This window comes from Hibiscus syriacus, unplaced genomic scaffold, assembly GCF_006381635.1.
Source record: "Hibiscus syriacus cultivar Baekdansim isolate YM2019G1 unplaced genomic scaffold, ASM638163v2 tig00113725_pilon, whole genome shotgun sequence".
NCBI lineage: Eukaryota > Viridiplantae > Streptophyta > Magnoliopsida > Malvales > Malvaceae > Hibiscus > Hibiscus syriacus.
Genome location: NW_024063471.1, coordinates 13,462,635 through 13,489,645, shown reverse-complemented (window position 1 = coordinate 13,489,645; position 27,011 = coordinate 13,462,635). Strand labels below are relative to the sequence as shown.

General features: G+C 36.3%; 2 long non-coding RNA genes across 3 annotated transcripts; one reads left to right on the top strand and one right to left on the bottom strand.

The window, feature by feature from the left end:
* The first annotated feature begins 50 nt into the window (after window positions 1-50).
* LOC120187538 lies at window positions 51-26,779 on the top strand. The gene is made up of 4 exons (XR_005522297.1): window positions 51-64; window positions 11,777-11,784; window positions 12,357-12,362; window positions 26,660-26,779. It is a non-coding gene; the product is annotated as an uncharacterized LOC120187538 (long non-coding RNA).
* LOC120187537 lies at window positions 21,528-23,025 on the bottom strand. 2 transcript variants are annotated; one of them, XR_005522295.1, is made up of 3 exons: window positions 22,950-23,025; window positions 22,782-22,841; window positions 21,528-22,490 (listed from the first exon to the last, which is right to left on the bottom strand). It is a non-coding gene; the product is annotated as an uncharacterized LOC120187537 (long non-coding RNA). The 2 variants fall into 2 exon arrangements; XR_005522296.1 differs by having other exon boundaries at window positions 22,782-22,844; window positions 22,950-23,018.
* Window positions 26,780-27,011: the final 232 nt, after the last annotated feature.

The window sequence follows — 27,011 nt, the reverse complement described above, 5'->3', positions numbered from 1 at the left end:
TGGTTCGCAGATATATAAAATGAATTTGATTTCAGTAATGTAAAATGACAGAATTGCTCTTCTTGTTTTTTTTGCTTTATTTTAGTTTATTTTACAACTCACATGTAGTAATATATTATAAAAATTAAAAAATATTAAATTTTCATTTTATTGATTGATTATTCATTTCAATAAATTATAAAAATCATACTAATAAACATTATAAGTTAAAATCATCGCAATCAAAATATGTTAATAAATTACCAAAAGATAGAGCAATATTTCAATACATTCAAATCGGAGTATGTTAATTAGTTACCCAAAAATATACCAAAAACTATTTTTATTTAATATATGAATTAGAAACTCGACCCGACACGACTCAAAATAATAAAAAAATATTTTTATTCAATAAAAACATTGACTTAATTGAAAAAAATTATATATAGAGGGGTATTATTGTAATTATTTCTAAATATATAAGGTAAAATAATATATTTTTTTCGGGTCGGTCAAGTTTTTTTCACCTTAAACCCGAACCCGACCCGACCCGAATATCACACTTAAAAAAACCCAACCCAATTCGACCCGAATATCACACTTAAAAAACCTGACCCGACCCGAACAAAATAAAGTTTCATCCGACCCGACCCGAATATATGAATTAGAAATCCGACCCGACCCGACCCGAAATAATAAAAAAATATTTTTTATTTAATAAAAACAGTGACTTAATCCAACTCGACCCGAATTATATATATTTTCGGGTCGTTCCGGTTTTTTTCACCCTAAACCCGAACCCGACCCGATTCGAATATCACACTTAAAAAAACCCGACCCGACTCGACCCGAATATCACACTTAAAAAACCCGACCCGACCCGAACAAAATAAAATTTCATCCGACCCGACCCGGATATATGAATTAGAAATTCAACCCGACCCGAAATAATAAAAAATTATTTTTATTTAATAAAAACAGTGACTTAATCCGTCCCGACCTGAATTATATATATTTTCGGGTCAGTCCGATTTTTTTCACCCTAAACCCGACCAGACCCGATTATATGAATTAGAAACCCGACCCGACCCGAAATAATAAAAAAATATTTTTATTCAATATATGAATAAGTTACCAAAGGATTGATGAGGGTAGTATGGTCAAATTTCAATTCCCTCCAACAAGGGAATTGAATTCTATCCATTTTTTGGATGGAATTCACTTTCTCTCATTTTATGGAATTGAATTCCATCGGGGATTACAATTCACTTGGAAAACTTGAACCAAACATAGGAAAGTGGTGAAATTAGATTCCAATTCCCACCAATTCCAAGGGATTCCATCCAACCAAACGCCACCTAAATGTATAAACTTTCGTTGAAAAGTTTATTTATTTACTATATCTTTTATGAAAGAGAAAAAATTCTTTGATATCAATAATCTTTATCAGTATTATAATCCATCAATCCATTTAGATTTTTGTTGTTGTTGTAATATTCACTTTTCATTGTTTTACGTTTTTGTTCATAAGAAAAATTCTTGTTTTATTATCTTTTTTACTTTTTCCTATTTTTATTGTGATTTTGATTTTATTTTCTTGTTGGGTCTATTCGTTTAAAAGAAAACATTTTACGAAAAATACTTTCATAATTTTCATGTGTTTGGTTCAAAAAATATTGTTACCAACTACAAATATTTTATAGTCAAAAGGAAAAAAAACCTCCAGTTCTCTTGTAAAACAACTTACCATTTGAAAATAGGTAATTCATTTTATAATTTCAATTTCAGCCTTTACTATTCTTTGACATCCAAAAATATATGAGAAAAAACTACCATCTCATCTCGCATTCAACTCATCGATGATGATAGCTCAACCAATCGTTCGTCTTCTCAAGTAACCATAATGTTCGTTACCTTTGTCTAAATATATAAACTTTCATTGAAAAATTTATTTCTTTGCTTTATCTTTTATCCAAGGGAAAATAATTTTCTTCTTTCATTTCAATAATTTTTTTCATTATTATAACCCACAAATTCATTTATATTCTTGTTGTCGTTGTAATCTTTATTTCTTATTATTTTTTCTCTTTTGTTTCTAAGAAAAAAATGTTCTGTTTTATTTTTCCTCAAGTCGGAGTCTGATGGACCAGAAATTTGACATGACGCATGCTCATCCTTACTTATAACCATAATATTTTTTACTCTTCTCTAAATGTATAAAATTTCATCAAAAAAATTTATTTCTTAGCTTTATCATTTCTCATACATAAAAGAATATTTTATTTGATTTCAATAATCTTTATTAACCTACCAATTAATTTAGATTTTTGTTGTTATTGTAATATTTACTTCCGATTATTTTTGCTCTTACATTTCTAAGATAAAAGTTTTTATTTTTTTTCTTCTTATTTTTGTTGTGATTTGGATATTTTTACTTTCTTGTTGTAATATTTTTTTCATGTGTTTGATTTAAAGAAAATGTTATGGTTAACTGAAAGTATTTTACGATGAAAGAGAACATACCACTTTTCACTTGTGAAATAACTTACCCTCTGAAAATGAGTAAGTCACTTTACAACCCCAATTCTTTGACACCCAAAATCTTCTGACTAAAATTCTTCATTATCCTCTTGTCGACGATGATTACTCAAACAATCATCCATCTTATGTAACTACAATATTTGTTACCCTTCCTAAATGTATGATGTTTCATCGAAAATAATTCTTTTCTTTAATTCTAATCATTGTATTCTTTACTTCCCTTTATTTTTTGCTCTTTTACTTCTAAAAAAATGTTTTGTTTTAGCTTTTCTTTTCTTTTTCTTCCTATTTTTATTGTGATTTTGGTTTTTACTTTCTTGTAATTTCTAGTTGGTTGGTGTTTATTTCTTAAGAAAATAAAGAAAATGTATATAGTTAGTTGTTCTTTGTTTCCCGAGAAAATAGAGAAAATGTATAAGAAAATAAAGAAAATGTATATTGTTAGTTGGTTGGTGTTTATTTCAAAATGCCTTTACACATTCCTTAAAGATTATTTGAAAGTACGAGAGATTATTTCAGGGTGACTCTTTCCATCATGTCATCAATGGTCATAGTCTATTAAAAAATTTCACGTCAATATTTATTTTCGTGTCATTTACATGAGAAATTATTTCATGAACCTTGTTCATCACCTCATCCATAGTCTCTATCCAATTAAATGAGTACACATCACATTTATTTATCACATCATATTTATTTATTAATTAAAATTTATAAATATTTATCTTCTTCTGTAATCCATAACTTAACCTGAAAACCAAACCTGAGTCGACAATGTCACATTGGACCACCAAAGTGATCCTACAAGTCAGACTCAGAAAATCACAAATTATTTAAATATTTAAAATCCAACAATATCATTAATGAAATAAACATTTAGAAATGATAGAGGTCCTTCATTTGAAAATCAAAATACGTAATAAAACATTTACATCCGACTCGAATAAATTTGTAATCTCTACAAGCCCACTCAAAGTCCTTATCGTTGTACTCTAGTACTCCCATTAAGACTCTTCTCATAACAAAGGTGTCCTATCGTGACCCCGGAACATGAGCTTGTAAAGGTAATAATTAAAAGATTGAGTTATTAAGCCCGATGATTATATATCAACCCTACTATATTTCATGAGTCTCATAAATTCAGCATAGTAGCCATTTATGATTTTAAGCCACTATTCAATGATTCTCATAGTTTTATCATTATCAGTCGGGTTCATTATACTTACCCAAAGTCTAGGATACCATGTCTTTTCTCATCAAATTACCTCATACATAAAGTGGTCCCCATCATAATAGTCTCACCATTAATGGTTTATCTGACAATTACCTTATCCAGATTAACATATTTAATCCTATCATCGAAATGGTTAAAAGATCATGCATATAATCATCAGTAACCAACACGTGTATATCATGATTATAATAATTAGTAGCGAGCGCATATATATCATGCATATAATCATCAGTAGTAAGTGCATGTATATCATGTATATAATCATCATTATCAAGTGCATATCATGCTCATAATAATCAATAGCAAATACATGTATATCACGCTCACAATAATCAGTAACAAACACGTGTATATCATGCTTATAATCATCAGTAACCAACACATGTATATCATACATAGAAACATCAGTATTTATGTATCGTCAAGAAATATTATAAAGACACCCAAAATAAACTCTAATAAGGGTCTATCTAGTTGTCGTGGGCCAAGTTTCATACCAACGCGGAATTGCTCCATTATGGTAGACAAACCCATAAGTACAAACACACCAAAGTGTTAATATCATCATGGAGTTACTCCGCTAAGGTGAACGATCTCAAAAAACCAAGACTTAGCTGCTTGACCCTAGGCATGCCATTGTACCAACGACCTATAACTAGTTTACTTGGGGAATAATAATGTAGATGCTCATTTTGTCCGGGACGTCTTATGTGTATCCTTATGATTAATTTCTGGTTATTACTAAGTTCGTAGGATACGTTAGTTAGGGTTATCATTAATGATATGTTGGATTTCATAGTGGTTACGTGTTCTATATTAGTGATGCATACGAGTATATACATTGGGTACTTATAAATATTATAGTATTTATATATATAAATAAGTAAGTAACTAAATACTGATTAATGTTTTATTTTGGTCTTTTACAGATTCTAATTAAACTAAGATTACAACAGGCTGGACCAAACGAGCCCAGTTCACAACAACCCAGTTCTTCAGCCCAACTGAAGAAACCCTAACCCATTAGGGTTTCCTTGTCACCAGCCTCTAGCGTCGCAGCAGGAAGGCCGTTGGATCTGGCTCCACGATCCAACAGTTCCCAGCCCTCTGTGATTCCCGAGCCAACTGCAGACTCACGTAAAGCCACCACCGCGTTTCCAGATCGCGCACGACCAACCGAGCAATGGCTCAGCTACCCACTGCTGCCGCCCGTGACCTGCTCCCTCCATGTGACCCTGCAAACACACCAAACGAGAGCAGAAACAGACGAAAACAAAACTAGAGAGGAGGAGATCAACTAGAAATAGGGGAAGAAAACGGGTGTCTGGGGGTCATCAGCCAGGGAGAAAGAAAAAAAAAGAGAAACACAAATCTCAGGGAAAAAAAACAGAGAACAAAATTCAAAAAAAAAACAAAAACACCCAGAAGATCATTCATCAACACAAAAAAAAAAACAGAAAGCAAGAGAAAAAAGATCAACCACAGCAAACGAGAGATCCACGAAACAAAGAAAAACATTCATAACCAGAGAGTGAAACAGCTGAAAAATAGAAAACGAACCCCGTACCTTTATTCGTCTGAAGAAACTCACTCACATCGCTTAGGGCCAAAGCCACCACCAGTCGTTCAAGGTAACCTCTTTTGACCTTAGATCTATGTTGATTTTAGGGATTTAGGAGGGTCCTCGATGAGGTTTAGGTTTGGCTTGTGGGTCTAGGTCATGAGCGAGGGGAGATGATCGGGTCTTGGGTTTTCTCGGCGAAGCCTTGAGGGAAGAAGAAGAGTGGTGGTGTATGGGTCTTGATTTTGTCGAGATATTAGAAGTTTTGGGTTCAAGGTTGTTTTTGGGGTTGAGATCATACCGGTGTGGCTCCTCACCGGAGCTCTAGGAGGGGTGGCCATGGCAGCCACGGTGTGGTTTGGGTCTCGTTGAGGGTTGAGGAAGAAAGGATGAGAGAACGGCGAGGGTCGGTTTAAGGATGAAGAAGATAATGAACCAAAAAAAATTTACCCTAAGTATCATATACATCTAGTAACCAAAACGACGTCGTTTAGAACTGAGCCAAAACGGCAGCGTTTTGAGTCCGGGAGTGATGCGACGTCGTTTGGAATGGGTCGAGACGGTGACGTTTTGAGAGTTATATCATCATCCGTGTTTTAGGTCGTTAGGGGGTAATCAGGTGCGAAGTCCAGTATCTTTTAATTAATTATATTTTAGTCCTTGAGTCAGTCTTTTCCGTTTTCTTAATTCGATTCTACTAGTTTACGCGCATTCTGTTTTGGTCACCAGCTTATGTTATTTTTCATTTTTCGTTTATTTTTGCATTTATCTTGTGAGTTTTGATGTTTGACAATTTAGTCCTATGGCAGACTTGAGTAATGTACTAATCAATTTGTATTTTGGTTTATAATTTGATGTTTAGTTATTTTCATCCTTTATGGTAATATTAAATTCAAGATTGGGTTATTCACAGTAGGTTTTTATTTTATTTTAATGAATGTGCGTGTTAATGTATGTATACATATATCGTATAAATGCACTTTAGCATAGACAACATTTTAATGAAAATAAACATTATTCTAGTCATAATTTATTTAGCATGAAAGCCCTTGTAACATATTAATAGGAGTATGATAGGTTTAATAATCTTAGAATATTAAGAATTTAAGATTTCCTTTGTAAAATAGATAACCATAAATGCATGTGAATATTTTTATAGACTTAGAAATTTGTTTGAATTCATGACATATTTTAGTTAGTCTTCGTATGATATCCTCATGAGCATAACCCGACATTATTACATAATTTGATTAAGGGTAATATCCTTTTAATTTAAAATTGTCTTAAGTGGGTTATCTTAACTGATTAGATATCCGCTTTTGACTATTTTAAATTAAAAGTATATCCCATTAGTAACACATAAAAATTGATTGATCACTTTTAAAATTTGGAACGGAAGAAAAAGAAATGTTCGGTTATTTAAGTTTATCGAGAAAAGGTTGTTATAACTATTTAAGATCTGGTCTCGATATTTTTAAATAATTGAATATTCTTTATCTTTCTAATGGTTGGGTAATTTTAACTTAATCAATATTGGTGCTTTCGAGTATGATAAAATTCACATGTTGTTTTGTTTGGGATTATAAATCAAATTAAACTCGAATTTGTAAATTTTCATTGCAAAGACGTTAATTAATCGACGAGGTACCGATTTAGGGCGCTGTGGGGGTGCTAATCCTTCCCCACGCGTAACTGACTCCCAAACTCAAATTTTGGTAATGCAGACCTAAACTTGTTATTTTAATTAAAATTAATTTTTTATTTAAAATGGCAAAACATTTTTGGGTGTCCGATTACACTCTAATCAAAGATCGGTGGCGACTCTTCGAACCATTTCTTTACTCGTGATAAAAATCCCAAATTTTCGAAACGAGAGGTTTCCTAAAATCGTATTGTTTTTAATTAAAAAATCAATCAAAAAGAAAATAATTAAAAATGACGCGGTTTTTAAAATCCCGCTTGTTCTGAGTTTTTTAAAAAAATCGTTTCGACAGCTTGGCGACTCCACTGGGGACTTTTTTAGAGAGTCAGGCCTATAGTCGATTAATTAATTGTCTTTGCAAATGAAAGTTATAAATTCGTTTTAATTTGGTTTTTGATCCCGTGTTTGGTTTCAGTACCTTTCTGTTCATATTTTGTCTAATGAATAAATAGTTGTACTGATCTGTTTGTTGTTGGTTTCAGATTATTTATGTGTTTAAAGAGGATTGATTTTGGAATGTTTTGTGATTCTGTGTTGTTTTTGCTTTTCCTCACACACGGCACAGTTGCATTTGCATAACATGAGCTAAAACCCGCTCTGTCCTATTTAAGTAGGAGTGAGAGACTACTCCCTCGTGTGGTTTTCACCTCCGCATGGGATAGTGGATCACTTCTGGAGCTCACGCCTTATGGTCCTCGTGATGGTATTCACCTCCGCATGGACATAAGGAGGTGTGTTCCCTCGAAATTGAACTCGATCCACTAAAGCCTGTGATGGGCCAGGATTGAGGGTTCGGCAGCCCAAGGGGGCACCGACAAGGACAATTCGAGAACCTATTACTTTACAACCTAACCCGACATGTAGTGAATATAGAGCCCGAACTTAGGTCGAGCCTAACCCGAACCTTAAGAATCCCGTGAGGAGTGTACACAAGGAAAAGCTTTTTGGGTCATTTATTTTCTTTCTGTGAATAAATGCATGCGAACTAGAGATCATGTGGTTAGGTTGAATTAGATATCATGCGGCTAGGGTTGTGATGTTCAGGTAAAGCATGGGGGTAGATATCATATTGGGTAGGAAATGATAAAGAATGATTGGGTAGCCAGCATGTGAGGGTAGGATTCTTTAACAAATTATCCCTGATTAATTGACTAATGTTTACTAACTGATTTTCTTTTGTCTTTGTTTTATTCCTTTTGCTTTGCATTGCATTATCCATTTCATGGTGTTGATTTGGGGATCGATGTCCATTAGAAGGCCAGAATATGGAACGAAAGGTTCACAAAGAGGTTGAAGACAATGCAGAGGTTTTGAGATGGTCGGAGCAATCCCAGTTGACTAACGGAGATAGTTTGAAGCCTGGTTACGTGTCGGAGTTGTTTAGCTACACTCACGTCAATGTGCGTCAGAATGATTTGAATGAGCTCCAGGAGATTTGGGAGAGATGTGAAGCAGCCGATCAAGAGATGTTCTATCAGTTGTATGGCGACATATCTTACCTTCTGGATGTTCCAATCGATCGAAATCTGTTTAGGGCCCTGGCGTAGTTCTGGAATCCCGGTTACAGCTGTTTTACGTTTGGAAGAGTGGATGTGACGCCAACAATAGAAGAGTATCAAGCTTTGCTCCGGTGTCCGAGAGCTCAAGCGGATAGGGTTTATACCAAGCCCCCGGTCACTCCTTCGTTCAAGAAGAAATTGCTATCGATAACTGGAATGAGTGAGGATTGGGTTGTAAAAAATATTAAGAAGAAAGGGGACAGTGAATGCTTTCCTTGGTCTGCTCTGAAGGAAATAATCAATCGTCATCCTGATCAGAGAAAGAAGCTTGACCTACTTGCTTTAGGGATTTATGGGCTTGTTATATTCCCAAAGGTGTTAGGATACATAGACGTATCAGTGGTCGACCTGTTCGAAAGATTGGACAAGCATGTGGATCCTGTTCCCGCTATCCTAGCAGAGACATTTCGTTCTTTGAGTTCTTGCAGACGAGAGGGAGAAGGACACTTTATAGGATGTGCACCCCTACTGCTAGTGTGGATCCTCAATCATTTCAAGCACGTCGAGAGGGCGCCAGGTCGAGTGTTTCTAGACGGGTTTTCACCTTTGAAAGATTTCCTTTCAAAAGATTGGCCTGGAGGTTTTACCGAAGAAAAATGGATGGTAATCTTCAAAGATATCAGAGACGGTGATGTTCTATGGCGAGCTTCTTGGAATGTTACTTCGGACATACTTTATCGGTGTGGAGAGCGGAATTGGGTCCCTTTGCCAGGTATATGGGGTTCTGTTGGATATGCACCTCTGTTGGTTTCCAGACAATATGGTACCGGAACCAGGAGGGTAGCTCGAGTCGTGGAGAAGTCGAAAGTTTGAAGAAGCAAGTAAGTGAGCTCGAAGTCATGGTTCAGGAGTTCCAGAGGTAATCAAGTGAGCTATCGATAGTTCCTTATGAGGGGGATACTCAGTGGCGTTTTCGATGGGAGCGAGCGCAAGCGAGAGCCAAGCGAGGAGAAGACCTTATCGCTTGTTACCTGGGGCATGCTAGGGGAATCGCACAGTATTTGGTCGACCTATCTCAAGAAGCTACCGCTATAGGCGAAGAGCTGGATCCTGAGGCTGAAGAGAACCAGAAGATCTTGGAACTGCTAGCACATATACTACAAATAGGCGAAACAGTGCAGATTTATCTGTGATATGTTTCAACTTTGTAATTGAACGTCGTTTCTAATATAAAGAGTTGTTCTAAGGAATCGCCCCGGGATCAACACCCTGCATTTTGCATATGCATCATTTTTCGCAATGCATCTTCATTTTTCCTACATCGCACTTTGTTCATTCATAATCATATACTTCATATTCATTAAATAAGATACAAACATTAACAAAAGGAATTGTGTGACAGAGAAATACTGGGAAATTCCAAGCATCACTATAACACAAGGAAGGCCATGGATGATAAGATTGCTCAAATTGAAAGAACACAACTGCAGTTACAAGATGATATAAGGAAAATGCAAGAAGATATGCTTAAGGCTCAAGAGGATATGTTGTCTAAGTTGGCAAGTATGCTGGGAGGGAGAAATCCAGAGCACGGAAAGGCCCATGAGCAAACAAGTGAAGAACCACTTTACCCTCCAGGGTTTACCCCGGCACAGTCTCCGAATACCCAAGGAATATCTGTCCATACCAAAGTACACATAAATCCTGACGGCATTGTTGTTAATTCACAACCTGGATCTTGTTCGCACCCTGAAGAAAGCCCATATCACCAGGTCCCGGACCTTGATGAAGAGGCAAAGAAGAGTGAAAACAAGTTGTTGCAGGAGCAATATAAGCAGCTAGCGAACGAAGTACAAGCTATGAAAGAAGACACCAGCTTGTATGGTCTCGACGCTAAAGAACTAAGTTTAGTTCCTGATATGGTCCTACCTCCCAAGTTCAAAACTCCTGACTTCGAGAAATACGACGGTACCCAATTCCCTTCTGCCCATATCACAATGTTCTGCAGAAAAATGACTGGTTACGTGGGGGACGACCAGCTATTGATCCACTGTTTCCAGGAAAGCTTAGTAGGTTCAGCACTGCGGTGGTATAATCAACTAAGAAGGGCTGATGTTAAGTCCTGGAAAGATTTGGCCAAATTATTCCTTGACCAGTATAAGCATGTGAAGGACGTCAGGCCTAATAGAATGGTGCTGCAAGCAATGGAGAAGAAGCATAATGAAAGTTTCAGACAATATGCTCAGAGGTGGATGGAGGTAGCAGTACAAGTCCATCCACCGTTGGTAGAGGAGGAAACGAACCTACTTTTTGTTAATACCTTGATGGCTCCATTTTTCTCACATTTTATTGGTAATCCTTCTCGAAGTTTTGCTGATATAGTTACGGCGGGAGAAATGATTGAAATGGCGATTAAAAGCGGGAAGCTTGAGGGAGGAGAGTCCAGCAAGAAACTGCCGATGAGGAAGAAGGAAAACGAAGTCAGCAACGTAAGGCAGTATGATTCCCATAATATCACAGTGTCCCGACCTCAGGGAACGATAGCATCACCCCAAATTGACAATAAACAAGGGGCAAGGGATCCAAGGAGAGAGAGGCCTCAATTTGATCCGATTCCTATGACTTATAAGGAGTTATTCCACGAATTATATGATCGACATGTAGTCTCACCTTATCATGTGGACACTATACAACCCCCGTATCCCAAATGGTATGATGCTAGTGCTAAGTGTGAATACCATGCAGGGGTTTCTGGACATTCCATTGAAAATTGTCCCGCGTTCAAAAAGGTCGTCCAAGCTCTCTGAGAAGAAGAAACATCATCAATTTTGGTGACAGTGAACAGCCAAACATAGCCCAGAATCCATTGCCAAACCATGCAGGAGCCGGGATTAATGCAGTCGCTGAAGAGAAAGGAAAAATGACTATAAAAAATGTTAGTGAGGTGATGTCACCCATGTCTTGGGTGTGGTGCCAAATGGTCAAGGTAGGACTATTAAAGACTAGTCTGCCATGTGAACAGTTCAACAATGAAGAGATGTGCCACTACCATAACTGCACAAGACACAGTATACAACAGTGTTCTGATTTCTTAGGGCTGGTGCAAGAGATGATGGATAGTAAGGAAATCGAGTTCTTCAAAAAAGTGGCTGAGAAAGAAGAAGCGGAAGTTTACGCCTCTGAGGGATCATCCAAAGGGGTCTATAGTGCTAGTTGTCCCCTTGTCATTACTCCCAAGAATCGAGTGGCTGAGAAGGTAGCTCCAAAGGTGATTATTACACCTCCCTCTCCGTTCCCGTACAAAGACAATAAACAGGTACCCTGGAGATATACTTGTCAAATAGGAGAGGTGGCAAAGCAACAGGAAGAAGTAGATGAAGTGGGACACATGACCAGGAGTGGTAGATGTTATCACAAAGAGCCTGAAAAGAAGATTGTTGTCGAGAAAGGAAAAAGTATTGACGTGCAGATAAAAGAAGATGAACCCATCGTCAATGAGCCAGTAACGGAGAAATGAAGCGGTGGAATTTTTAAAATTTTTGAAACATAGTGAATACAGTATTGTTGAGCAACTGCACAAGCTGCCTGCCCGTATTTCTGTCCTATCACTTCTTCTAAGTTCAGAGGCTCATCGCAATGCCCTGTTAAAAGTTTTAAACCAAACCTTTGTCCCGAAGGAGATACCCACAGAAAAGCTGGACCGACTGGTTGCCAACATCCAGGCCGATAATTTTTTATCTTTTTCTGAGGACGAGATCCCTTTTGGGATGATTGGCAATCATAAGGCTCTGCACATCACAGTTAGGTGCAAAGGGCATGTTTTATCCAGAGTACTAATAGATAACGGTTCGACATTAAATGTGATGCCCTTGGTGACCCTGAAAAAACTGCCAGTGGACAGTACCTTGATGAGAAGCTGTCAAAGTGTGGTTCGAGCTTTTGATGGAACGAAGAGAGAAGTTCTAGGCAAGATTGATATCCCTCTGACTATTGGCCCGGCGATATACGAAGTGGAGTTTCTTGTGATGGACATCATGCCTACATACAACTGTTTATTGGGAAGGCCCTGGATTCATCAGGCCGGTGCGGTTCCGTCAACTTTGCACCAAAGGATAAAATTTGCAATTGATGGGAGGCTTATATGCATTCATGCTGAAGAAGACATTATCGCTTCGGTTTCTACTACGGCTCCATACGTTGAAGTGGAAGAACAAGCTGTTGAATGTTCTTTCAGATCGTTGGAATATGTCAATGCCACGTTTTTGGCAGAAGAAAAGAAGGTCCCGAAGCCTAGATTGTCAAACTGCACCAAAATAGGGCTTAAGCTGACTCTTGGAAGAGGAGCAAAAACTGGCAAGGGGTTTGGACGTCGGTTGCAAGGATTGGTGGGCCCAATCTACCCTGTAACTAAAAGAGACAGGTTTGGTTTAGGGTATCAGCCGACTTTGAAAGAAAAACTGAGAAGCATCAAGAAGATTCAGGAATTGAGAAAGGCAAGATTGACTGGTGAGGATCCAAGCTAGGAGCCCATGACATTCCCGCCATTGAGCAGCATTTTCGTATCAGGAGGATATATGTTTCAAGGGACTTTGGAAAGCAGTAAAGTGATAGTTGAGAATGCCTTGGAGGACTTGGGCATTAATGTCCTAACCGATGAGGAGTTCAAAGAAATGAGAGCTACGGGCATTTACCCTGCGCCACCGGGCTTTGTGTTGAACAACTGGACTGCGGAGGAATTGCCTGTAGTTTATAAATCTTTTGCAGAGTAATACACTAGAACTCTTCCCTATTGTTCATACCCTGGGACAATAGGTGATTTGATGTAAAGGGTTAAGTTGTGTGTTTTTACTTGCTTTCAATAAAAGATGTGTTTTGTTAATTCCCAAACGGAAAACATTTTCTCATGCATTTTTGTTTGAATGTATGCATGTATTATTCCTTTATATTTGTTTATATGGGAAAAGATTCTCCCATATGTATATGTGTATATATATATCTTCTTTTTCGTTATCCTTTCAGGAACTCAGATATCAATAATACGAATGCTAATGACTCTGACCCGGAGATTGATTTCGAGATGCCCATATGTCAAGGGGAAATCGAAGGTTGTGATGATGACGAGGGATGTGAACTACCTTCAGAATTGCTAAAGATGGTGGAACAGGACGATGAGCAGATTCTGCCTCACGAAGAGCTTACAGAGACCTTGAATTTGGGTACGAATGGGGATAGAAAAGAAGTTAAGATTGGTACCACCCTGTCCGCTGAAGGAAGGCAGAGCTTGATAGAATTACTTCAAGAATTCAAGGATGTATTTGCTTGGTCGTACGAAGATATGCCAGGTCTGGATACAGAATTGGTTGTCCATAAACTACCGATAAAGCCTGATTGTAAGCCCGTACAATAGAAACTGAGAAGAATGAGACCCGAGATGCTACTCAAGATTAAAGAAGAAGTGAAGAAACAATTTGATGCTGGGTTTCTCACAGTGGCCAAATATCCTGAGTGGGTAGAAAATATTGTCCCAGTACCAAGAAGGATGGGAAAGTCGAATGTGTCGACTATAGAGATCTTAATAGAGTTAGTCCAAAGGATAACTTTCCTTTGCCACATATAGATACGTTAGTGGACAATACTGCTGGAAATTCCTTATTCTCATTTATGGATGGTTTCTTCGGCTATAATCAAATTAAAATGTACCCTGAAGATATGGAGAAAACAACGTTTGTCACTATGTGGGGGACGTTGTTATAAAGTCATGCCGTTTGGATTAAAGAATGTAGGGGCAACCAGAGGGCCATGGTGACGTTGTTTCATGACATGATGCATAAAGAAATTGAAGTCTATGTCGATGATATGATTGTCAAAGCCAAGACGGAGGAGGAACATATCAAGATTTGAGGAAGCTCTTTCAAAGATTAAAGAAGTGCCAACTAAAACTTAACCCAAATAAGTGTACTTTTGGGGTGATATCGGGAAAACTGTTGGGATTCATAGTGAGCCGAAAGGGAATTGAAATAGATCCCGATAAAGTAAAAGCCATTCGAGATTTGCCAGCCTCAAGAACACAGAAGGAGGTTCGAGGATTTTTGGGGAGATTAAATTACATCGCTCGGTTTATCTCGCAGCTGACCGAAAAATGTGATCCCATTTCCGCCTTCTTCGTAAGAATGATTCAGGAGAATGGAGTGAGGATTGTCAGAGGCTTTGAGGCAGTAAAGAGATATCTTTCGAATACTCCGACCCTAGCGCCACCATCCCAGGAAAGCCTTTAATTCTTTACTTGTCCGTTTATGACAATTCAATGGAATGTGTGTTGGGGCAACATGATCAAACTGAGTGAGGCCAGATACTCACCAATTGAAAATTTGTGTTGCGCTTTAGTGTGGGCTACCAGAAGACTTAGACAGTATATGTTGTATCATATTACCTGGCTCATATCTAAGCTGGACCCTTTAAAGTATCTAATGGGGGTACCTACATTGTCTGGAAGGTTAGCCCGTTGGCAAATCCTGTTGTCCGAATTTGATATCCAGTATGTAAGCCAGAAGGCAGTTAAAGGGAGCGCCATAGCAGAATTCATTGCGAGTAGGGCTTCAGAAGAATATGAACAGTTGAACTTCGACTTCCCGGATGAGGATTTAATGGCTATCTCGGAGGAAGAAACAATTGCTCTCACAGGTAAATACTGGAAGATGAACTTTGATGGTGCTTCAAACGCCTTGGGGCATGGGATTGGGGCAATCTTGGTCTCACCAAGTGAAGAGCATTATCCTTTTACCAGTCGGCTCAATTTGATTGTACAAACAATATGGCTGAATATGAGGCTTGTGTATGGGTCTTAGAGCAGCTATTGAACTCAAAGCAAAAATGCTGAGGGTATATGGGGATTCAGCTTTGGTAATTTACCAGCTCAGAGGAGAATGGGAAACTAAAGATCCCAAACTTGTGGAATATCGTAAATTAGTTCTGGGACTTATTGAAGAATTTGAAGAAGTGACTTTCAATTACCTCCCCAGAGAAGAAAATCAAATGGCGGACGCCTTGGTTACTTTGGCAGCGGCCTTTAAGATGAACGAGCATTCAAATATGATGCCTATTGAGATGAAGGCTTATGAGTATCCAGCCCACTGCTTTAACATTGAAGAAGAAGATGATAAAGGACCTTGGTACTATGATATCTTCCAGTATAAGATATCAAAGTTACCCGAACAGGCAACTGAGAATGACAAAAGGACCATTAGAAGAATGGTAGCAGGGTATGTGCTTAATGGTGAGAACTTATATAAGAAAAGAATGGATCAGGTCTTATTAAGGTGTGTGGACACTAAAGAAGCGAAAATGATTCTTGAAGAAGTACATGAAGGAATATGTGGCACCCATGCTAATGGGCATGTAATGGCCAGACAGATTATGAGATTTGGGTATTATTGGTCAACTATGGAAACTGATTGCATCAATTATGCCCGAAAGTGTCACAAGTGTCAGATTTATGGGGATAGAATGCACACCCCTCCTCATCCGTTGCATGTGATGACAGCTCCGTGGCCGTTTTCTATGTGGGGCATGGATGTTATTGGGCAAATTTTTCCAAAAGCGTCAAATGGTCATCGCTTCATTCTGGTAGCAATAGATTACTTCACCAAGGGTAGAAGCAGCTTCCTATGCAAGTGTTACCCAGTCAACGGTATGTAGGTTCTTGAAGGAATCATCTGCAGATATGGCTTACCAGAGAGAATTATCTCTGATAATGCATTGAACTTAAACAACAAGATGATGAAATCCGTATGTGAGCAATTCAAAATAAAGCATCATAATTCCACGGTTTATCGCCCAAAGATGAATGGGGCAGTGGAGGCGGCTAATAAGAACATTAAGAGGCTTATAGAGAAGATGACTGAAACTTATAAAGATTGGCATGAGAAGTTGCCATTTGCTCTGTTTGCCTATCGGACTTCTGTACGGACGTCAACTGGGCAACTCCGTTTTCTCTAGTTATGGATGGAAGCTGTCCTTCCTATTGAAGTGGAAATTCCCTCGCTCCGGGTTTTATCAGAGGTGAAGCTAAATGAGGCAGAATGGGTACAGGCCAGATATGACCAATTGAATCTAATTGAAGAAAAGAGATTGAAGGCTATTTGTCACGGTCAGATATACCAGAAGCGGATGATACGAGCACATGATAAGAAAGTTCGCCCTCGAGAAATCCACGAAGGAGATTTGGTGCTCATGCGGATATTGCCCATTCAAAAAGATTTCCGAGGAAATGGATGCCCAAGTGGGAAGGACCTATGTTGTCAAGAAAGCCTTCTCTGGGGAGCTCTAGTCTTAACTAAGATAGATGGGTCTGAATTACCTTATCCAGTGAATTCTGACGCAGTTAAGAAGTATTTTGCTTGAAGAAAAAAAAAAGAAGAAGAAAAAATGAGTGAAAAAAAAGAGAGAAACAAAAGATGAGGGTTCAAGATGAAAACTCGAAAAGAGGCGTCTTGAAAACAAAGGAGGTCGAGTCGAAAACCCACAAAGGGCGATTTGAGTTTTAAATTCAGAGTTCGTGTATGGTGAAGGATCTGAATTGTTTTTGGGGAGTAGGAAGAGCTCCTGAATGGGTAACGACAATGGGCCATTGGGGTTGAGACCAAGATCAATGAGTCTCGATGGGGACAACCAGAGGAGGAATTGAATGCACGTGAGATTCAATATTGGTTTAGGCATCCAATAATGGGAGATTTTGGGGTCCAGAAAGGGTTTCGCACTCTTAGGTGTCATCACCATTTTGGAGGTCCTTTTGACAGAAGCTACACTCGAGTCATTCTGACGGCGTGCCAGTTCAAAAGCATTTGTGTTATTGATATTTGAAGACACCTATCCTTTTGTTCTTTTTTTCCAATTAAAAGTTTGCCATGTAGTTGCCTAAAATTCTCTGCATTTATATAATAAAGAGACATTTCCCTTTTCAATTTCCCTTTTACAAGCATCTAATTTTGAAAGAGTTAAAACGCATAGCTTAACTCGTGGTACATGAGATCATTTGTATTATTATGCAAAAAGTTTTGGAAATACAGGTATTTTGAAGCTAAAATTGGTTTTAGCATGTATGTTTGTATGGTTATGGGAAGCAGAAACCTTGGGATTCATAGAAAGTTCCAGTCATTAATTGATGACCCAAAGAGGCTGTTATCATCAAGAAGTTGGTCATGGGTACTGGCGGGTTTGAAGAAAGAAAGAAGTCAAGTCCTGTCAAACCAGAGATATGGTATTGGGATTGTTAACGGGGTGAACTGGTCAAATGTTCAGTGCCCAAGACAAAACCAAGATCTATCGAGAGATAGTGTTCCTTTGAAGAAGAAAGTGATTAAATTGCATAATTGCATACATCGTAGGCATGAATAGGAGCATAGCATTGCATGATGATTAAAACATCTACAGGTTCCCCACGTTTGATGGAGATTGTTCGAGTCTTATACTCTCTGAAGAAATATGGGGCATACGCGATTTATGAAGATTGTGGGTCTTATCTCTCTGAAGAAATAGGGGGCAGACGCGATCGTTGAAGATTGTTCGAGTCTTATACTCTCTGAAGAAATAGGGGGCAGACACGATTGTGAAGATTGCTCGAGTCTATACTCTCTGAAGAAATAGGGGGCATACGCGATTTATGAAGATTGTGGGTCTATACTCTCTGAGAAATAGGGGGGCAGACGCGATCGTTGAAGATTGTTCGAGTCTTATACTCTCTGAAGAAATAGGGGACAGACGCGATTGTTGAAGATTGTTCGAGTCTTATACTCTTGAAGAATAGGGGGCAGACACGATGTTGAAGATTGCTCGAGTCTTATACTCTCTGAAGAAATAGGGGGCAGACGCGATTGATGAAGATTGTGGGTCTTATACTCTCTGAAGAAATAGGGAGCAGACACGATTATTGAAGATTGTCCGAGTTCTATACTCTCTAAAGAAAGAGGGAGCGAACCCGTGGGCAGAAGATTTTCCAAGTCTCACTCTACTCTGAAGGAAAAGTGGAGCGGATTAATGTGTCAAAGTTATTATGACCGGACAAATTTGACCATCTTTGATCTTTGCTCTACTCTCGTTGCACGATATTGAACAAAGAGGGCAGCTGTAGATGTCATTTTGTCCGGGACGTCTTATGTATCCTTATGATTAATTTCTGGTTATTACTAAGTTCGTAGGATACGTTAGTTAGGGTTATCATTAATGATATGTTGGATTTCATAGTGGTTACGTGTTCTATATTAGTGATGCATACGAGTATATACATTGGGTACTTAAAATATTATAGTATTTATATATAAATAAATAAGTAACTAAATACTGATTAATGTTTTATTTTGGTCTTTTACAGATTCTAATTAAACTAAGATTACAACAGGCTGGACCAAACGAGCCCAGTTCCCAACAACCTAGTTATTCAGCCCAACTGAAGAAACCCTAACCCATTAGGGTTTCCTTGTCACCAGCCTCTAGCGCCGCAGCAGGAAGGCCGTTGGATCTGGCTCCACGATCCAACGGTTCCCAGCCCTCTGTGATTCCCGAGCCAACTGCAGACTCACGTGAAGCCACCACCGCGTTTCCAGATCGCGCACGACCAACCGAGCAATGGGCTCAGCTACCCACTGCTGCCGCCCCTGACCTGCTCCCTCCATGTGACCCTGCAAACACACCAAACGAGAGCAGAAACAGACGAAAACAAAACTAGAGAGGAGGAGATCAACTAGAAATAGGGGAAGAAAACGGGAGTCTAGGGGTCATCAGCCAGGGAGAAAGAAAAAAAAAAGAGAAACACAAATCTCAGGGAAAAAAAACAGAGAACAAAATTCAAAAAAAAAACAAAAACACCCAGAAGATCATTCATCAACACAAAAAAAAAAACAGAAAGCAAGAGAAAAAAGATCAACCACAGCAAACGAGAGATCCACGAAACAAAGAAAAACATTCATAACCAGAGAGTGAAACAGCTGAAAAATAGAAAACAAACCCCGTACCTTTATTCGTCTGAAGAAACTCACTCACTCACATCGCTTAGGGCCAAAGCCACCACCAGTCGTTCAAGGTAACCTCTTTTGACCTTAGATCTATGTTGATTTTAGGGATTTAGGAGGGTCCTCGATGAGGTTTAGGTTTGGCTTGTGGGTCTAGGTCCTGAGCGAGGGGAGATGATCGGGTCTTGGGTTTTCTCGGCGAAGCCTTGAGGGAAGAAGAAGAGTGGTGGTGTATGGGTCTTGATTTTGTCGAGATATTAGAAGTTTTGGGTTCAAGGTTGTTTTTGGGGTTGAGATCATACCGGTGTGGCTCATCACTGGAGCTCTAGGAGGGGTGGCCATGGCAGCCACGGTGTGGTTTGGGTCTCGTTAAGGGTTGAGGAAGAAAGGATGAGAGAACGGCGAGGGTCGATTTAAGGATGAAGAAGATAATGAACCAAAAAAAATTTACCCTAAGTATCATATACATCCAATAACCAAAACGGCGTCGTTTAGAACTGAGCCAAAACGGCAACGTTTTGAGTCCGGGAGTGATGCGACGTCGTTTGGAATGGGTCGAGACGGTGACGTTTTGAGAGTTATATCATCATCCGTGTTTTAGGTCGTTAGGGGGTAATCATGTGTGAAGTCCAGTATCTTTTAATTAATTATATTTTAGTCCTTGAGTCAGTCTTTTTCGTTTTCTTAATTCGGTTCTACTAGTTTACGCGCATTCTGTTTTGGTCACCAGCTTATGTTATTTTTCATTTTTCGTTTATTTTTGCATTTAGCTTGTGAGTTTTGATGTTTGACAATTTAGTCCTATGGCAGACTTGAGTAATGTACTAATCAATTTGTATTTTGGTTAATAATTTGATGTTTAGCTATTTTCATCCTTTATGGTAATATTAAATTCAAGATTGGGTTATTCACAGTAGGTTTTTATTTTATTTTAATGAATGTGCGTGTTAATGTATGTATACATATATCGTATAAATGCACTTTAGCATAGACAACATTTTAATGAAAATAAACATTATTCTAGTCATAATTTATTTAGCATGAAAGCCCTTGTAACATATTAATAGGAGTATGATAGGTTTAATAATCTTAGAATATTAAGAATTTAAGATTTCCTTTGTAAAATAGATAACCATAAATGCATGTGAATATTTTTATAGACTTAGAAATTTGTTTGAATGCATGACATATTTTAGTTAGTCTTCGTATGATATCCTCATGAGCATAACCCAACATTATTACATAATTTGATTAAGGGTAATATCCTTTTAATTTAAAATTGTCTTAAGTGGGTTGTCTTAACTGATTAGATATCCGCTTTTGACTATTTTAAATTAAAAGTATATCCCATTAGTAACACATAAAAATTGATTGATCACTTTTAAAATTTGGAACGGAAGAAAAAGAAATGTTCGGTTATTTAAGTTTATCGAGAAAAGGTTGTTATAACTATTTAAGATCTGGTCTCGATATTTTTAAATAATCGATTATTCTTTATCTTTCTAATGGTTGGGTAATTTTAACTTAATCAATATTGGTGCTTTCGAGTATGATAAAATTCGCATGTTGTTTTGTTTGGGATTATAAATCAAATTAAACTCGAATTTGTAAATTTTCATTGCAAAGACGTTAATTAATCGACGAGGTACCGATTTAGGGCGCTGTGGGGGTGCTAATCCTTCCCCACGCGTAACCGACTCCCGAACTCAAATTTTGGTAACGCAGACCTAAACTTGTTATTTTAATTAAAATTAATTTTTTATTTAAAATGGCAAAACATTTTTGGGTGTCCGATTACACCCTAATCAAAGATCGGTGACGACTCTTCGAACCATTTCTTTACTCGTGATAAAAATCCCAAATTTTCGAAACGAGAGGTTTCCTAAAATCGTATTGTTTTTAATTAAAAAATCAATCAAAAAGAAAATAATTAAAAATGACGCGGTTTTCAAAATCCCGCTTGTTCTGAGATTTTAAAAAAAATCGTTTCGACAAATAATATAAAGATGGATGCAATGCACTTACATTAGTATAATCAACCATTAATAGGAATAAACATGACAACTTACCTCAAGACTCCCTAACATCGTGCATTAAGTCATGAAACATGACAATCATTTATGCATAACAGAAATATACCTTTTAATCATTTGTAAAGTTCATCAGACATTTACCAGCTCATTAAACCATTATGTTCTGATCATTTAGGTACACAAGGACATTTGGTCATTTTCATCTCCAACGAGTACTTTACCCATTTATAAGACTATTCCATGTAATTTACGACTTAAAACCTTTTGTTCGTTGATCGTATCATTAATACTTTAATTATCTCACCTTTAAGGTATCTCAGGACTTTCGCCAATTAATCCCTTTCACACGTAAGTGTATTTTAATCTTTCAACGCATAGGGTTTTCCAATCACTTTTATTCTTAAATGAGTATTCTTACTCTTTTGTCTCATGTTATTCCAGAAATGTACCTAATTAAGAAATGCCCAAGATTATATAGCAAAAGTCATAACATATATTTCTGACTTAAAAACAGGGTTTCAACCAAAAATCAGGTTTCCAACTTAGAAATCCGATTTACAACCTAAAAACAAGTTACAAGTTAAAAATCCAGTTATAACCTTAAATCTGGGTTTCAACCTAAAATCTAGGTTGTTGAAACCTAACATCTGGCTTGCAACCTAAAATCTAGTTTCCAACACTTAATTCCACCAGTGAAATTATCAAAAAAGGAAAACTAAGCATGTTCCAAATAGTTCCACCAATCAATTTATCATAAAAAAAGGCTCTTAAGAATTACCACCCGAATCTTAGACCGAGTGTCCACGTACAAGCAAGGCATTGAGATTATGAAAATCATGAAACAATTCGGAGTTCGAGGGGTACTCACCTTAATTTCCTAAATTCGAGCTTACTAACTTAGTCTGAGCCTTTTTCCATTTTCCATGAACATGTGTGCTCTAGAAATCGAACATGACATCAATTAATTACTCTCAACAATAAGGTAATTTATTAACATCCAATTAATAACTTATTAGGAATAAACTGCTCATAGAAAACTATCAGGGCTCAATTCGTATTCAAAGTCTCTTAGGGTCACATGGCACCATATAAACACTATCTTGACAACCAAGAAAACCTTATAAGTCATGAATCAAGAAAGAACCCCCCAACATGCTTAATTACTCAAACCCCATCAAATCATCATGCTTAATAAGGTCATAACACAACTAAGGATTAGAACACCTTACCTTGTTGCTAGAATCCCAGGATGGAGCTCTTTCATGCCTCCAACAGCCACCTTCACCTTCCTTCTTATACCCATAAAGGAAATGAAGAGATAAACATTTTAGTGTCTCACAAGCTATCCTCAAATCTAACTAAAAATGGAGGAAATGAAGAAAATAGGGAGACCTTACCTTGTCTTTCTATCACCTGTTTGCTTGAAGGAGAAGAAGATGAATAATTATTTTCATCTTTTCTCCAACTCTTTATTTACAACCAAACTTATTTTTTAATAAATAACAACCACAATTTCATTTAGATCCAAGGATCTAAATTGAATATGAAAAAACCCATTTAATCTAATAGTTTATATCCACCCAAGCAAAATATCTTATAACTTTTGGGATACTAATTCACTAAACAGTCCAACTCTTTTCTTGTTTTCACCTTAGAGATGTGTAATTCCTTTATTTCAATTTAGTCACTAATCTCCTCCAAAATAAATTCTTCATCTCATACTTCAAATTTAATCCCACAACGCATAGAAATTGATTAACTTGTCCTCGAAATAATTTTATTTTTCTCAATTTAGTCCTTAATGAAATTCTAGGGCGTTTCAACTTCTTTATTCTATCATCTTTTTCCCCAATCTACAAACATTAAATCTACATATTTTTGTTCTAATTTTATTTGATTCATCATTCTTATCGATATTTAAAATCAATACAAATTTAATTTTTTTTCAAAATTTATTATTTTTATTATATTTTTTTTAGTTTTTCTTAATAAAAAATCTTTAAAAAATAAAATACGAGTATAACAATATTAATTGAGAACAAGAAAAAAATTGGTCTTCTTCTTCCCCTCAAAAATTAATAAAAACTTCAAAAATTTCAGTAATCCTATTTTGGGGTTGGCATCCAATGCTATTTCACTTGCTTTGAAAATGACAACAAAGTGATAGTGATTCAAATGGCAAAGTACAAGGATACATCAAAAGGTTTCTAAATTTTTTCTCTCCATAAAAGAATACTTTGTGATGATCTTTACTGTAATTTTTTTATGGTTACTCCATCCCGTAGGCACTAGGGTGTCACCTCAGTTGTGGGCAACCATCAAGTGGTATTTTTATGAGAAATGATGTTTCTCATACAGAATCTGTAGAGGCTGTTCCCTATTAAACATACTATGAGTCTGCTCCAATCGGATTATTATTTCTAGTATCAATCAGAAAAAATTCAAAATGATGAATAGATATTTAATAGAATCTCTATATTTTAATAGAAAGGATTAGTTAAATCCTTATTTCATGAATCATGTTCACCGTCACTATATTTTAAATCATGATAAGAATGATGAATCAAAAGAGAGATTAGAACAAAAATATGCAGGTTTGATGTTTGAAGATTGGGGACGAATATGATAGGATAAAGAAGAAGACAATGATTCGAAATTTTTTAGTTAATAAATAAATATGATGTGTATTCATTTAATTTCATAGGAACCATGGATGAGGTGGTGAACAATATTCATAAAATAATTTTTAAGTAAAGGACTATGAATGCAGCATTTTTGGTGTAAATATGGTAACATTTTAATTAATTGATGTTCTTAATACAAATGATATGAAATAAATATTGACGTCAAAATTTTTAATAGGTTAGGACCATCGAAAACATGATGCAAAGGATCCATGAAATAAAGAAAGCTCACATTTATATCTCTGTTATCTTACTTCCATCGCTAATTTCAATAATGACTTTGAGTTTATCGTTGAAAGTTTCTAAGTCTGTTAATTTTTATTCTTTTAGTGCTAATATTTCATTAAGTAAAAGTTTAAAATTTAAAATACTTTAGTTCTATGATATAAAAGTAAACTTGTTTCAACATTCTCACCCATTTCAGTGGTGCTACTTGTTTCCCTCCGTCTTGAACTTGCCAAAATTGAAATTAACTCAAAATGTTAATAGAAAATAGTAAAATATTCTAGGTTTTTTATCCACATTAATATCCAGGTTTTTAAAAAGAATTATAGTTTTTATAAAATTGACAGCAGTTACCGGGAACATTTCTGAAAACCTGTTGGATAGAGGCAGATTAAAAGAATACAAGACCCAATCATATACCAAGTTGCAAGTATTTTTCTAGTAACAAAGATACTTACAAGTTCAACACCTCAAAGATAAAAGAATTATTTTGATAAATTTGAATAGAAAGATAAAAGAAAAATGTGAAGTTAATAAACTTCAAAACATATTCTAAATGCATGTGCAACATGTAAAAGAAACATAGCAGCACTCATGTTATGCATAAAAGACGGAAGCGCAATATATGCACCTGTATAGTATCTATATATTTTAATATACATGAAAAGGATTAGATGTATATTTATGTATCAAAATAGATGATGTGTGCATGTATCGTATGACACAAGAAGATAACTAGTTAGGATACAGGAAACTACTAGAGGAAATTTTACAAAGGTGATTTATTTCAAAGGTTAGATATAAATTTCTTTATATTTCTGTTATAAAAGCGTATTGATTTTTGTTGTTATGTTAATCTTTAGATATTATTGAACATGTGAAGTATTTTATGTCACATAAGTTTTTTTTTAACCTTCACCATTATAATAGAATATATATTAAATAATATTTATTGTTTTCTTGAAATTCAATTATAAATATACTAGTTTATGTACCAGGAGCTTTCTAAGCGTTGGCCTTAATAATAAGTGATAAGTATTATAGACCATAATATTAACATCAATTGTTTATTTGTTATCCCTTGTAAGGTTAATAATAAAATTAATTTAATAAAACTAAAAAAAATACAAAATCAAGAAAATTCATGAAACATGCATGTTTATTTCACTGAAAATATATTCTAAAAATTGTTTCCATAGAAATTAATCAAATGACGAAAAATATTTTTTTGTATATTTATAAGATTTGAAAATTATTTTCAATGAAACAAATAGATCCTTAAGATGATCTATCTGCTCTGGAATATATATATATATATATATATATATATATATTATAGGGATATGATCCACTTATATTATGTAAAATTATTAATAATTTTACATTAATTTACCGTCATTAAATTTAAATATATAAATACCTTACATTTAATTAAAATTTATAACTCATAAAAAATATAAACAGTAAAATAATTTCTCTCTTTTCCACCTTTTTTTAGCGTATAATAATCTTCGCTATGGTTGAAGTGATCCGATATTATAATGCAGATTTGGCTTTATCAATTGTGTACAATCTATCAACATGTACAAATGCATAAACAAATTGTACACTTTGATTACTCTAGATTCAAACGCCACATCCAACTATAATCTCCTGCATGTTTGTTATGAGAAGAAGATTTTCACAATTTACAAAGACATAATGATGATAAAATCAACAAAAGTCCAAAAATACAATAAAGGGTAAATTACAAGAATCATCAGTGTATTTTGTTATATTTATTATTTCACTCATTGTACTTTAAATCCGTTCAATTTCCTCTCTAAATTTTATATATTTAGCGTTTTTGATCACTCGTCCGCTTCTCCCACTAACGGCATTATGACGTGATTTTTTTTTTTACTTTTTTAATGATCATTTTTCAACTCAGAAAATGAGAAAAAGTTAAAACAAAAAGGGTAAATGAGAGGAAAAAAAAAAACAATTTACATAATGTTGCTTCCACGGTCTTCCATTGTAGAATAAGAGCTCATTTCGCCGCTTTTCAGGCTTCCATTCATTCAGCGATCGCCGCCGTAAATCCCACTCCTCAGCTCATAACCGCCACCGTAAAACGGCTACTCCAAGAAGAGATCTTCATGCTTCCGTTACAATCCCCAAAATCCTCTTCTCCATAAAAAACGACGACCCCTGAATAGAACTCATTCGAGTGCAAAAACACATCGGGCTCTTTCCGCTCACAAAGTTCCTTCTTTTTCCCAAACAGTAATCGCTTATGGCTACCTGTTTTGATCATTTTACTGCAAATAATCCTCCTCGTGGCTCGTGCCCTCCCTTTTTCCCATCGTCGAACTCATTTTCCTTTCACTTTGTCTTAATCTAATATACTCCTTCCAATCACTTTCACTCTCCTCAAGAATCGTCCATCACGGCTAGCAATCCCATCTACTGTTAGTCCATCAGATGTACAAGGTTCCATATCAACCTGTGAACCAAATTCTCTTTCCAAAATCCCCCATTTTGATGTAGATGCAATGAATGCTGATTTTG